The sequence below is a fragment of the Nerophis lumbriciformis genome, linkage group LG24 (assembly GCF_033978685.3).
Source record: "Nerophis lumbriciformis linkage group LG24, RoL_Nlum_v2.1, whole genome shotgun sequence".
Classification (NCBI taxonomy): domain Eukaryota; kingdom Metazoa; phylum Chordata; class Actinopteri; order Syngnathiformes; family Syngnathidae; genus Nerophis; species Nerophis lumbriciformis.
Genome location: NC_084571.2, coordinates 21867697 through 21881440, shown reverse-complemented (window position 1 = coordinate 21881440; position 13744 = coordinate 21867697). Strand labels below are relative to the sequence as shown.

The 13744-nt window shown below is 42.6% G+C and overlaps 1 pseudogene; it reads left to right on the top strand.

The window, feature by feature from the left end:
• The window catches only part of LOC133620540 (uncharacterized), a 44288-nt pseudogene extending 31840 nt beyond the window's left edge, over window positions 1–12448 (top strand).
• The last annotated feature ends 1296 nt before the right edge of the window (window positions 12449–13744 follow it).

Here is a 13744-nt window from a genome sequence, read left to right as displayed (position 1 = left end):
ATTTATATAGCCCTAAATCACAAGTGTCTCAAAGGGCTGCACAAGCCACGACATCCTCGATACAGAGCCCACATAAGGGCAAGGAAAAACTCACCCCAGTGGGAGGGAGATGTGAATGACTATGAGAAACCTTGGAGAGGGCCGCATATGTGGGTAACCCCCCCCCTCTAGGGGAGATCGAATGCAATGGATGTCGAGTGGGTCTGACATAATATTGTGAGAGTCCAGTCCATAGTGGATCCAACATAATAGTAAGACTGTGTGTAATGTTACAATATACTTGTTAAATAAAAAACTTTTGCCTTGTTTTTGATGAATGTTTAGGCCTACTATGCTATATAATTTTAGTGTTGGTCATTATGGTGGCATTTAGCGCGTTTTCTGAGAACCACTGGCCTAGGTCTAGTACAGAGGTGTCAACGTCATTTTCACTGAGGGCCACATCCATACTTGCCAACCCTCCCGAATTTTCCGGGAGACTCCCGAATTTCAGTGCCTCTCTTGAAAATCTCCCGGGACAACCATTCTCCCAAATTTCTCCCGATTTCCAGCCGAACAACTATATTGGGGGCATGCCTTAAAGGCACTGCCTTTAGCGTCGTCTCTCACCTGAAAAGGAGACTATTATATATGTCTCCGTTATCCATAGGTTTATCTATAACCCATAAAGCAGGTAGGCACGGAGCTATTTCTCAGCGTGTGTTTATTCCAGCCGGCACGTTAATACACTGACAAACAACATCCGGATTTCCATCATGCATTGCTTCAAACTACGGCAAGAAGTAATGTCCAAAATTTCCAGCCGGACAAACAATATTGGGGGCGTGCCTTAAAGGCACTGCCTTTAGCGTCCTCTCACCTGAAAAGGAGACTATTATATATGTCTCCGTTATCCATAGGTTTATCTATAACCCATAACACGGAGGCCGAATGGATATAGTCACTCATGAACGGTTAGAGAAGCACAAGGCGGAGGCAACACAGTATTATGGGCCACCTTGCAAGCAACACCCCGTTCTCATTTGGGGATGTTTTCAACAAATCCGTGAAGGATATGTTCCCGGTTTCAGAGATCGCTCGCCAGTACTCAAATGGCAGAACAAAGGCTACTCAAATAGTGAAAGGTAAGTGTTATTTTTTTTTTTTAAGTAAGCAGCAAGTACAGTACAGTTAGTAGAACAACTGTGTTTTCATTACTGTGTACTGTACTATATATATATATATATATATATATATATATATATATATATATATATATATATATATATATATATATATATATATATATATATATATATATAATTTATATATATATATATATATATATATATATATATATATATATATATATATATATAATTTATATATATATATATATATATATATATATATATATATATATATATATATATATTTATATATATATATATATATATATATATATATATATATATATATATATATATATATATATATATATATATATAAGAAATACTTTTATTTCAGTGAATCCTTGCTATAAATATACTCCTTCCCCCTTTTTGGCACCTGAGCTGCCAGTTTGTTTTTTGTTTTTTACCGCAAATCAACAAGTGTAGATTTTTTGGTGTATTACTGTAAATGCCAAAACGGCACCACAATTTATTACAGTAAAAAAAATTACTGTTTTTTTCATCCATCCATCCATTTTCTACCGCTTATTCCCTTCGGGGTCGCGGGGGGCGCTGGAGCCTATCTCAGCTGCATTCGGGCGGAAGGTGGAGTACACCCTGGACAAGTCTTCACTTCATCACAGGGCCAACACAGATAGACAGACAACATCCATCCATCCATTTTCTACCGCTTATTCCCTTTGGGGTCGCGGGGGGCGCTGGAGCCTATCTCAGCTACAATCGGGCGGAAGGCGGGGTACACCCTGGACAAGTCGCCACCTCATCGCAGGGCCAACACAGATAGACAGACAACATTCACACTCAAATTCACACACTAGGGCCCATTTAGTGTTGCCAATCAACCTATCCCCAGGTGCATGTTTTTGGAAGTGGGAGGAAGCCGGAGTACCCGGAGGGAACCCACGCAGTCACGGGGAGGACATGCAAACTCCACACAGAAAGATCCCAAGACCGGGATTGAACCCAGGACTACTCAGGACCTTCGTATTGTGAAGCAGACGCACTAACCCCTCTTTCACCGTGCTGCCCATTTAGAGAAAAATGCTGTAAAAACCACAGTAAATTTCACAATTTTACCATGAAATCTATTGCTACATTTACATTGCACAATTTGATGGATAACTTGCTTTGAAATAATTATTATTAGTATTTATTTCTATTTAAAAAATGGTTGGAATGTTTGGTATATATTTATGCATAATTAAACAATATTTAAGTTAACCTAATTTGTGATACATGGAGTACATTTTTTTTTCTCCCAAAATAGAAAAAAAGAATACATTTAGTAAGATATGTTACAGTACTTTATTGATAAATATTATTTACAGGCCTAAGAGGGCCAAATAAAATGAAGTGATGTGCCTCATCTGGCCCCCGGGCCTTGAGTTTGACATCTGTGCATTAAACAAATTGTATTTACAATGGAAACACAGTTTAAACATCACAAAATGCCACAAATTAAATCCGAATACCAAAGGCTATTTTCGTAGACTGACATTACAGTAGTAATGATTCTGCACTTTGACCATATTATTAGATCAGTCATACCGGAAATACACCAAAAATGTAAAGAGATGTGCTGTTTATCATTCACAAGCCTTATGTAAGACAAGCACACATATGCTTGCCCTTATTATGCATTACAAATCGTAAATAAATAGCTAAGAATTGAGTCAACAGATCGGATCACTCTATTGCGCCTATAAAATCCTCTAAAACATCCAGAAAGCGCCAAAAATACTCCATTTACATGTTGTGACCTGAAAATTACCCAAATATGAGCAATATTGAAGCGCTAACGCAGACGGCCTATTCTTGCGGCACATTGATAGCAGTGAGCTAATGCTAGTTTACGCTGCTATTGTTGACGGCGGCTGATTCTGCTTGGTCTCAAACTTGCCCAAAGTAAATTCTAGATTATAATTCATGTAATTCTCACTTGCTAGTAGATACATGTGGCCATGGACCGACAGGCTGGTCCACTTTCACGTCCCCAAAAATGGCGAAAAAGAGGCTAGTTTCTTTTTTTTTCTTTTAATCCTTCGTGAGGATTGCGATTGAATCTTCATCTAAACGGGATTATGTGAGCGTCCCATCGGTCGGCATCCCAGCGAGAGTGGAAATATTACAGTAAGTGTGTGTTTTATTATGGTTTATTATAATTAGTTTTTATGTTTAGCACCGAGCAATGCTGCTGATGCTATAGTGTCACAACAAAGCTACATCCGTTTAGCAGCTTCTAAAACTTTTTACTCATCCTCTTTATGATCGGGCTCAAAAATATAAGGTTCTTGATTATAATTTTTCCCAAAGTAATCGTTGTTGGCTCTCACAAAGTCTGCTTGATTAGCATTGTTGTTGACGGGGAAGGGATCTGTGGTTGCTAACGCTACGTCACGCAATCATGTGACTGGCTTGCTCAATAAATCTCAAAATGGCTCAAAAATCTCCATGAGATTGATATTATTTTCCATCCATCCATTTTCTACCGCTTATTCCCTTTGGGGTCGCGGGGGGCGCTGGAGCCTATCTCAGCTACAATCGGGCGGAAGGCGGGGTACACCCTGGACAAGTCGCCATCTCATCGCAGGGCCAACACAGATAGACAGACAACATTCACACTCACATCCACACACTAGGGCCAATTTAGTGTTGCCAATCAACTTATCCCCAGGTGCATGTCTTTGGAAGTGGGAGGAAGCCGGAGTACCCGGAGGGAACCCACGCAGTCACGGGGAGGACATGCAAACTCCACACAGAAAGATCCCGAGCCCGGGATTGAACCCAAGACTACTCAGGACCTTCGTATTGTGAGGCAGATGCACTAACCCCTCTGCCACCGTGAAGCCCTGATATTATTTTGATGTATCTATTTTCTTGCAAACTTTGGAAGTCTTTTGGTGTCAGACATATATGAAAATAGCTTCAATATAGAGGCAACTTGTTTTTCCACTCTACTGCTACTTCATTGCTGACAACATTGGCACTAATTTCATAGTTCTGCACCTAAGAATGATGTCCACAGGTAAATGTTTGCGTGTACTAAAACACGTGCAAACTCGATGGCACACGCAAAGCTGATCTACTAAACAAAGTGGTTTGTGCTTGTTTAGTGAGCGGAATAAGTCGTGCAATCCACTTTGCATCACTGTCTTCATTAATATGCAAAATATATGCTTTTCATCAGAACTCCCACGATACTTGCAGAGTAAATTGCAAAACTAAACTGGAAAATGATTTCAGAACTTAAATTACCATCTTTATTTTGCACATCTTATTATTATCAATTATATATTCATTATATTAATATTATATATGTATACACGCACACACACACACACACACACACACACACACACACACACACACACACACACACACACACACACACACACACACACACACACACACATATATATATATATTTGTATAATATAGTTTATTAAATGCCTGACCAGAGAGGAGAACACTTTGGATCACTGTTACACTACAATAAGCAAGGCATATAATGCAGTCCCGCGCGCTGCTCTCGGAATATCAGATCACGTGATGGTGCACTTAAACCTTTCATAGACACAGAGACTGAAACTGGCTAAACCTGTTATGAGGACCATTAAGTGTTTCACCGCCGAGGCTGTGGAGGAGCTGCGTGCATGTTTGGAGACGACAGACTGGGAGGCAATTGGAGCGGCCACGGACAATCTGGACGAGTATACGGACACTGTGACCTCATACATTCAGTTCAATGAGGCGCGCATCATTCCAACGCGCACCACGGCTTGTTATAACAACGACAAGCCCTGGTTCACACCCAAGCTCCGGCAGCTGCGCAAGAAAAAGGAGGCTGCGTGGCGAAGTGGGGACCGGAGTACCTACAGAGAAGCGAAGTACCACTTCAACAGGGAAGTGGAGAAAGCTAAATCTGTGTACTCTAACCGCCTACAGGAACAGTTCCGCTCCAATGATTCTGCGGCCATTTGGAGAGAGCTAAGGGCCCTTACGAACTATAAGACCAAAGCCCCCCAGGCCCTGAATGACCGGACTCTCGCTCAGGGCCTCAACACACATTACTGTCGTCATGACCGGCCTTCAGCTCATCAAAGCTATGCTCCCCCCACCATCACCCTCCCCACCAATGCCAGCACTTCATTAAAGGATTTAAAGAACTCCAAAAACATCACAGGACTCCAAGAACATCACAGGACTTTAAAGGCCCTCTCCAACCGAGAGGAGAATGTACGCCGGCAGTTTTTGAAGCTGAATACGCGGAAGGCCCCCGGGCCGGATGGTGTCTCCCCCTCCACTCTCAGACACTGCGCGGATCAGCTGGCTCCTGTTTTCACTGACATTTTTAACACCTCGCTGGAGCTATGCCGCGTGCCGTCTTGCTTTAAGACCTCCACCATTGTCCCCGTCCCCAAGAAAGCACGGATCACAGGACTTAATGACTACAGGCCGGTTGCGCTGACGTCTGTGGTTTTTGTCCTGGTCGTGGAACTGTGGACCAGCTCTATACTCTCGGCAGGGTCCTTGAGGTTGCATGGGAGTTTGCCCAACCAGTCTACATGTGCTTTGTGGACTTGGAGAAGGCATTTGACCGTGTCCCTCGGGAAGTCCTGTGGGGAGTGCTCAGAGAGTATGGGGTATCGGACTGTCTGATTGTGGCGGTCTGCTCCCTGTATGATCAGAGCTTGGTCCGCATTGCCGGAAGTAAGTCGGACACGTTTCCAGTGAGGGTTGGACTCCGCCAAGGCTGCCCATTGTCACCGATTCTGTTCATAACTTTTATGGACAGAATTTCTAGGCGCAGTCAAGGCATTGAGGGGATCCGGTTTGGTGGCTGCAGGATTAGGTCTCTGCTTTTTGCAGATGATGTGGTCCTGATGGCTTCATCTGGCCAGGATCTTCAGCTCTCACTGGATCGGTTCGCAGCTGAGTGTGAAGCGACTGGGATGGGAATCAGCACCTCCAAGTCCGAGTCCATGGTTCTCGCCCGGAAAAGGGTGGAGTGCCATCTCCGGGTTAGGGAGGAGATCTTGCCCCAATTGGAGGAGTTCAAGTACCTCGGAGTCTTGTTCACGAGTGGGGGAAGAGTGGATCGTGAGATCGACAGGCGGATCGGTGCGGCGTCTTCAGTAATGTGGACGCTGTATCGATCCGTTGTGGTGAAGAAGGAGCTGAGCCGTAAGGCAAAGCTCTAAATTTACTGATCGATCTGCGTTCCCATCCTCACCTATGGTCATGAGCTTTGGGTTATGACTAAAAGGACAGGATCACGTGTACAAGCGGCCGAAATGAGTTTCCTCCGCCGGGTGGCGGGGCTCTCCCTTAGAGATAGGGTGAGAAGCTCTGTCATCCGGGGGGAGCTCAAAGTAAAGCCGCTGCTCCTCCACATCGAGATAGCCAGATGAGGTGGTTCAGGCATCTGGTCAAGATGCCACCCGAACGCCTCTTTAGGGAGGTGTTTAGGGCACGTCCGACCGGTAGGAGGCCACGGGGAAGGCCCAGGACACGTTGGGAAGACTATGTCTCCCGGCTGGCCTGGGAACGCCCGGGAAGAGCTGGACGAAGTGGCTGGGGAGAGGGAAGTCTGGGCTTCTCTGCTTAGGCTGCTGCCCCCGCGACCCGACCTCGGATAAGCGGAAGAAGATGGATGGATGGATGGAACCTATGTACTGTACTTACTGTACTGACCCAGATATAAAACTACAGTCTGCTTTTAAAATCCCTTATTATAAAAAAAAATTGGAGGGGTAGACTACATTTGTCTGTTGTTTGATGACTGCAATATTGTCTGCTTGTATATTAAAAAAATAGGCATTGAGAGTGCTCCTCTGTGGTTAGCTAACACTTGTCATGTTTGGTTAGGTTGAAGAGAGACTTTACTCTGCTAGCGGGGCTTGTTTGGTCAAGTGTGAACACAGTCCATCCAACTTTGAAGCTTTTATTCATCTCCATTTTGGGGTTCATTATTTATATGCATACAATGTGCAATGCTAAATGTTTGTTTACAGAAGCGTTATGCTTAAAACAGAACATTTACATTTACATTTTAGTAATCTCAATGTCAGGGATTATCAATTATATGCAAACAATGCGCAATATAAAGTTTTTGTTTTTTGTTTTTGTTATACTTAAAACATACATTTTTAGTTAGCATTTTGTTAATCCCAGTGTGTAGTTTATTAATCTATTTGCACACAATGAGCAACGCTATATTTTGTTTATATAACTGTTTTATTTAAGACAGAACATTTAAATTTCCATTCTACTAATTTCAAAGTCAGGGATTACTATTTATATACATGCAATGTGCAATGCTAAAAGAATGTTTACCGAAGTGTTATAGTCAAGACATTTAAGTTTCCATTTTACTAACCTCAATGTCAGGAATTATTATTTATATGCATACAAGGTGCAATGGTAAGTTTTTCTTTACAGAAGTGTTATATTTAAAACAGAAGTTTTTAGTTTGCATTTTAATAATCCCACTGTGTAGTTTATTAATCTGTTTGCACACAATGTGCAATGCTATATATGTTTGAAGGGGTCATAATATAATTTTTGTTCTAGATTTAAACCCTTCCTTGTGGTCTACATAACATGTAATGGTGGTTCCTTTGTCAAAAAATTGCATAAATGATGTTTTACAAATCGTCATCAAGCCGCTTTCTGACCGTTTCTTCAGGTTGTGGCGTTTTGTTAAGTGGTCATTTACGTGCCTCCACTTTGACATTGTCTTCTCTCTGTCAGCCATGTTAAAGTTAAAGTTAATGTCCCAACGATTGTCATGCACACACTAGGTGTGGTGAAATTATTCTCTGCATTTGACCCATCCCCATGTTCACCCCTTGGGAGGTAAGGGGAGCAGTGAGCAGCAGCTTGTGCCGCGCTTGAGAATCATTTGGTGATTTAAACGCCAATTCCAACCCTTGATGCTGAGTGCCATGCAGGGAGGCAATGGGTCCCATTTTTTGTAGTCTTTGGTATGACTCGGCCGGGGTTCAAACTCACAACCTCCAAGTCTCAGGGCGGACACTCTAACCACAAGGCCACTGAGCTGGTCATGTTGTAGTTTTTAGCGCCTCCCCATGGAGTCTACTGACAGATACACATTCTAACTATACGCTACTTAGTATTAGAAATGGCAACAGCGGAGGATGCATGTGCATGTATGAGCCAGTCTGCCCCACAACAAGAGGATGGATAAAAAGAAGGTGTTTATTGACCCCAGAGCGGACTAGCGCAAATTGGGAAAAACGTTATTGATGGCTTGTTTGGCGGAAGTATGAAAGAAGGCAAGAGTGTTTTATAAATATCTCCGCAATGGTTTAATTTGAAATTTTCAGGACTTTTGCAGATCGAAAATGTACAAGGTGCCAATAGGTAAGAAAAGCTGGTTTTGCATAATAGTTTACCTTGAAGACAAAATATTGCAAGTCATTTAATCTCCTTGTTGGAATTCCTTTTAATGTGCATACAGCAAGCAACGCTACATTTGTGTTGACAGAATTGCTTTATTGAAGCGAAGTGGATGACATTGTGTTTTTATTCTTGTGACTAAAAGCTCTTTCCCTTGAGAAATCCATTATCTGCATTTAAGCTACATTGTCGACCAGTGTGGGTTGCCCGCTCTACCATTTGAGCTACGCCACTTTTGCAAAACAGAAGCTTTGCCTCTCAGTAGAAGTTCTTGATTTTGTGTTTTCAATAATATACAGTATGTACAAAGTGCAAATCATAGTAATTTATATAAAAACTGAACTTGATTCAGCATGTGTTCATGCCATGTGTTCATGTCAACCGTGGCATTGTTGGTCTTTTTTCAAGCTACCATTTTTGCATCAAATCAAAGCTTGTTATGAATGATCTTTTTTCATTTTTATTTAATAGTTGTTTTTAAAAGTAGAAAAATAATCAGAAACTAGGTGAGGCAATTCCTGAAGGAATTGCGTGTGAATGCTCCAATGCTGAAGTTGAGGTGAAATGCTGACAGAATGTAGTATGAATGTAAGAATAAATGGAATGTTGGAATGGTTTGAATGTTGAAGAGTTTGAATTTGAAATTGAATTGAAAAAGGAAAACTGTAATTTGGGAAAGTGTCAGGATGAGTGGAATGTGTTGATGTTGGAATGGTTTGAAGAGGTTGAAAAATGTGGGAATTGTGCGCCATGGAAAAATGTCCCATTCATTTCAATGAAAACTTCCTGGAAAGTTTGGGAAAAGCGGGATTTTTTTTCCCCAAATGATTAAGAGCATGGATGTCCTAATGAGCTGAATTGGTTGGTGTTAGAATTTTTTAAATCGGGCAAGAAATGTTGAACTATTAACAATTTTTTTAATTGAAAAACGGTATTTCGGAATTTCAAGAAAAAACGGGAATTTTTCAAGTTCTTAAACCAACTTGTTTTTTTGTGCTGACTAAGAGGTATGTTTTGACAGTGGAACGGTTGAAGTTGGTTGAAAAATGTGAAAAGAGTCATCGCACTGAAAAAGGTTGAAAAAAGGTTAGAAAAAAACAGGAAATCCTGTAAATGTTTGTTTGAATTTCCAGGATTAATTGAATGTGTTAAAGGTGAAAAGTTTGAATCAGTTAAAAAATGTGGGAATTGTGGAAGTTTGAAAAATGGCCAATTAATTTATAATGGGGGAAATGTCCCTGAAAACTGGGAATTCCAGGAAATAAGGGAATTTTTGAATTTGAATCGGATAAAAAATGTGGGAATTGTGGAACTTTGAAAAATGTCCCTTTCATTTCAATGGGAATTTCACTGAAATTTGGGAATTTCGGGAAAAGCATTTTTTTTTAAACACTAAACAATTCTGAATGAGTTGAAATGGATGTTGTTGGAATTTTTGAAATTGGTCGAGAAATGTTGAGTAGTAACATTTTTAATTGAGAAATGGTATTATGGAATTACTGGAATTTCAGGAAAACCGGGAATTTTTCCAGTTTAAAAAACAACTTAGCTTTTTGTCCTGAATGATTTGATGGTAGAACGGCTGAAGTGGGTTGAAAAATGTGGAAGAAGTAGTCGACAGAAAGATGGGTGAAAAATCGGTTTGAAAAAAGGGAATTCTGGAAAATCCTGAAATGTTTTGGAACTTTAAACACCAACAGTTTGAATGTCCAGGATGAGTGGAATATGTTGAAAGTGGAATGGTTTGAATCGGTTGAAAAATGTGGAAATGGTGGAAGTTTGAAAAATGGCCAATTCATTTTGAATGGGAAAAATGTCCCGGAAAACCTAGAAATTCTGGGAAATTTGGGAATGTATGGAATTAGTCAAGGGAAAGCCCGCCATTCCTGAATAGGCTGAACAGTTTGAAGTTGGAACGGTTTGAATCAGCATCTTGTGTACATATAGTGAGTGACTCAGGCCAGTGATCGCACAGTATTGACTTATACGACCCAATCCGAACAACCTTCCCTAGTCATGGCACAGAAAGAAAAAAATTCAACCAGCACAAAAAGTCAAAAAACATGGCCACACATAACATAACCTGCACACTGAACTTTGAGGGTATTTAAAAAAAACACCATTAAAACCACCATAAACAAATATATCTAAATGACACCCATCAATTGCAAGGCATGATAGAAAACATGCAAAAAACTCTCCAAATATATATAATACTTATCCATGTTTGGCGCATTTAAGCTGCTTGACATTTCTGATTGATTACAAAACTTTAATGACGTTGTCATGAAGGCAAACATGGTATAAGTTGAACTTCCGTGTGCTCTTAATATTACATTTTAATCATTATTAATTATATACCCAATTGTTATTGTAATATGTATTTTATATGCAATTAGACACCCCTGATCTAGCGGGACACCAACAATTTAAAAAAATTAAAATAACTTAATTATATATTCAAACACAGTGTTACTGTTCAAACTGTGTGTAATGTTACAATATACTTGTTAAATAAAACCTCTGCCTTGTTTTTGATGAATGTTTAGGCCTACTATGCTATATCATTTTAGTGTTGGTCATTATGGTAGAGTTGGCACTCAACATCAAGGGTTGGAATTGGAGGTTAAATCACCAAAATGATTCCCGGGCGCGGCCACCGCTGCTTCTCACTGCTCCCCTCACCTCCCAGGGTGTGATCAAGGGTGATGGGTCAAATGCAGAGAATAATTTCGCCACACCTAGTGTGTGTGTGACAATCATTGGCACTTTAACTTTTAACTTTAATTTAGAGCTCTAAGTATTTTCTGAGAACCACTGGCCTAGGTCTATTTCAGCGGTGTCAAAGTTGTTTTCACTGAGGGCCAATCACATTTATGTTTGGCCCCAGAGGGACGCTTCAGTGAATACTATTATCACACAATTTTTTAATGCATTTTATTAGATTTTTTAAGAACTAAAATGTAAAAACAAATATGGTAATTTCACCTCAAAATGTAGTGTATATTACTGTAAATGGAAAAACAGTACTGCTGGTACTGGTAACCACTCACATATAATTACCACACATAGTCACACCATATATATTTGGATTACACACACATCTCACGCACATACCCAGCTATTAATACGCTGACAGCTAATGACGTCACTATCTCACTGCCATCTTCTTCTCCTGCTGCACCGTCACAGTACTTCTGGCCATGACAGAACCAGACAGCAGTGACATGGCGCGACCCCCGCTCACCTCCCGGGCCTCCACGACCCCCAACGTCGCGGCCATGCACACGGTACTCCAGCAGCACCAAGAGTGTTTTTGTTCACTGGAGAACAAACTTGAGGCTGCATTCGGCTGGACACAATCTCCCCGAGCACTTCCGCTCCGCCGGCGCTCGAACAAGCCACTTCCGCAGCCGTTACCCCCTGCCAATTCCCTCCTTCTTGCGAGTTGGAGATTGAAAGCCCCAGAGCATTTGAAGGGGATTTTGAACTCTGCCGTGGCTTTCTGGTCCAGTGCGACATGGTCTTCCGTTACCAGCCCTCCCGCTACACGTCTGACGGGGCCAAGATCGCATTTATTTTTTTAACTCTTGACCTGAAAGAGGGCGGTGTTTGGTCACCCCGCCTATGGAGGAGACGCCGCCTCACATCTTCACTCCATCTAGCAAGGCTCTTGCTCTGTCGCCGACTATACCCTCGAGTTCCGCACCCTTGCAGCCGACGGTGGATGGGACAACAAGGCCTTGCTGAGTGCCTACCATCGGGGCCTCAATGATGAGATCAAGGACGGCCTACTGCGAGACCGTCCTGCCACCTACCACAACGTCATAAAAGTGGCCCTGCTCATGGACTGAGAATTTCCACGCCAAGCCGGGATTGAGCTTCTGCCCCTGGACACTTCCTTGCCAGCTCAGGCTTTGGACGGACATACCCTGTGACCCATCACCCACCGTACAGAATTGGTAACTCTATCAGTGGCCTCGTGGTTAGAGTGTCCGCCCTGAGATCGGTAGGTTGGGAGTTCAAACCCCGCCCGAGTCATACCAAAGATTATAAAAATGGGACCCATTACCTCCCTGCTAGGCACTCAGCATCAAGGGTTGGAATTGGGGATTAAATCACCAAAAAATTATTCCTGTGCGCGGCCACCGCTGCTGCCCACTGCTCCCCTCACCTCCCAGGGGGTGAACAAGGGGATGGGTCAAATGCAGAGGACACATTTCACCACACCTAGTGTGTGTGACAATCATTGGTACTTTAACTTTAACTTTAACTTAACCCTCTCGGGCAACCATACTGAGCAGATCAGCCAGTTGATCCTCAATGCCCCCGTCGCTCCCCTAGTCCTCGGCCGCTCGTAGCTACGCCAGCATGACCCCCAGATTTCTTGGACCTCTGGAAAGATCCTAGCCTGGAGCACGGCCTGCCATGCCAACTGCCTCAAGGCTGCAGCACCCATCTCGGGGAGCCCTAAGCTCGTCATCCCCATCGAACCTATCTGGAGTCCCCATAGTCTACCATGATCCGTATTCAGCAAAGCACAGACACTATCCCTACCTCCGCACAGACTCTACGATTGTGCCATCAATCTCGTGTCCGACGCTGTCCTTCCTTCAAGCCATTTGTAGAACATTTCCATACACGAGAAACAGGCCATGTCAGATTACATCTCGGACTCATTCGCATCTGGCCTCATCACTCCCTCCAAGTACCCGGTAGCTGCAGGATTCTTCTTCGTCAACAAAAAGGATGGGTTTTTACGGCCCTGCATCGACTACCATCGACTACTACTCAATCTCATCACCGTCAAGAACCGATACCCTCTACCTCTCATGAGCTCCTCCTTCGAGCCCCTTGCCCCAGCGACCGTCTTCACTAAACTGGATCTTTGCAATGCTTACCATCTCGTCTGGATTAGGGAGGTGGATGAGTGGGAAACGGCCTTCAACACACATCTGGGCCACTTTGAGTACCGGTTCATGCCTTTCGACCTGACCAACGCCACAGCTGTTTTCCAGGCATTAGTTAACGACGTGCTGCAGGACATCCTCGAGAGATTCGTGGTTGTTTACCTTGATGACATTCTTGTTTTCTCTCACAACCTTCAGGAACATCAGCAGCACGTCCGCCTGGTCCTCCAGCGACTCCTC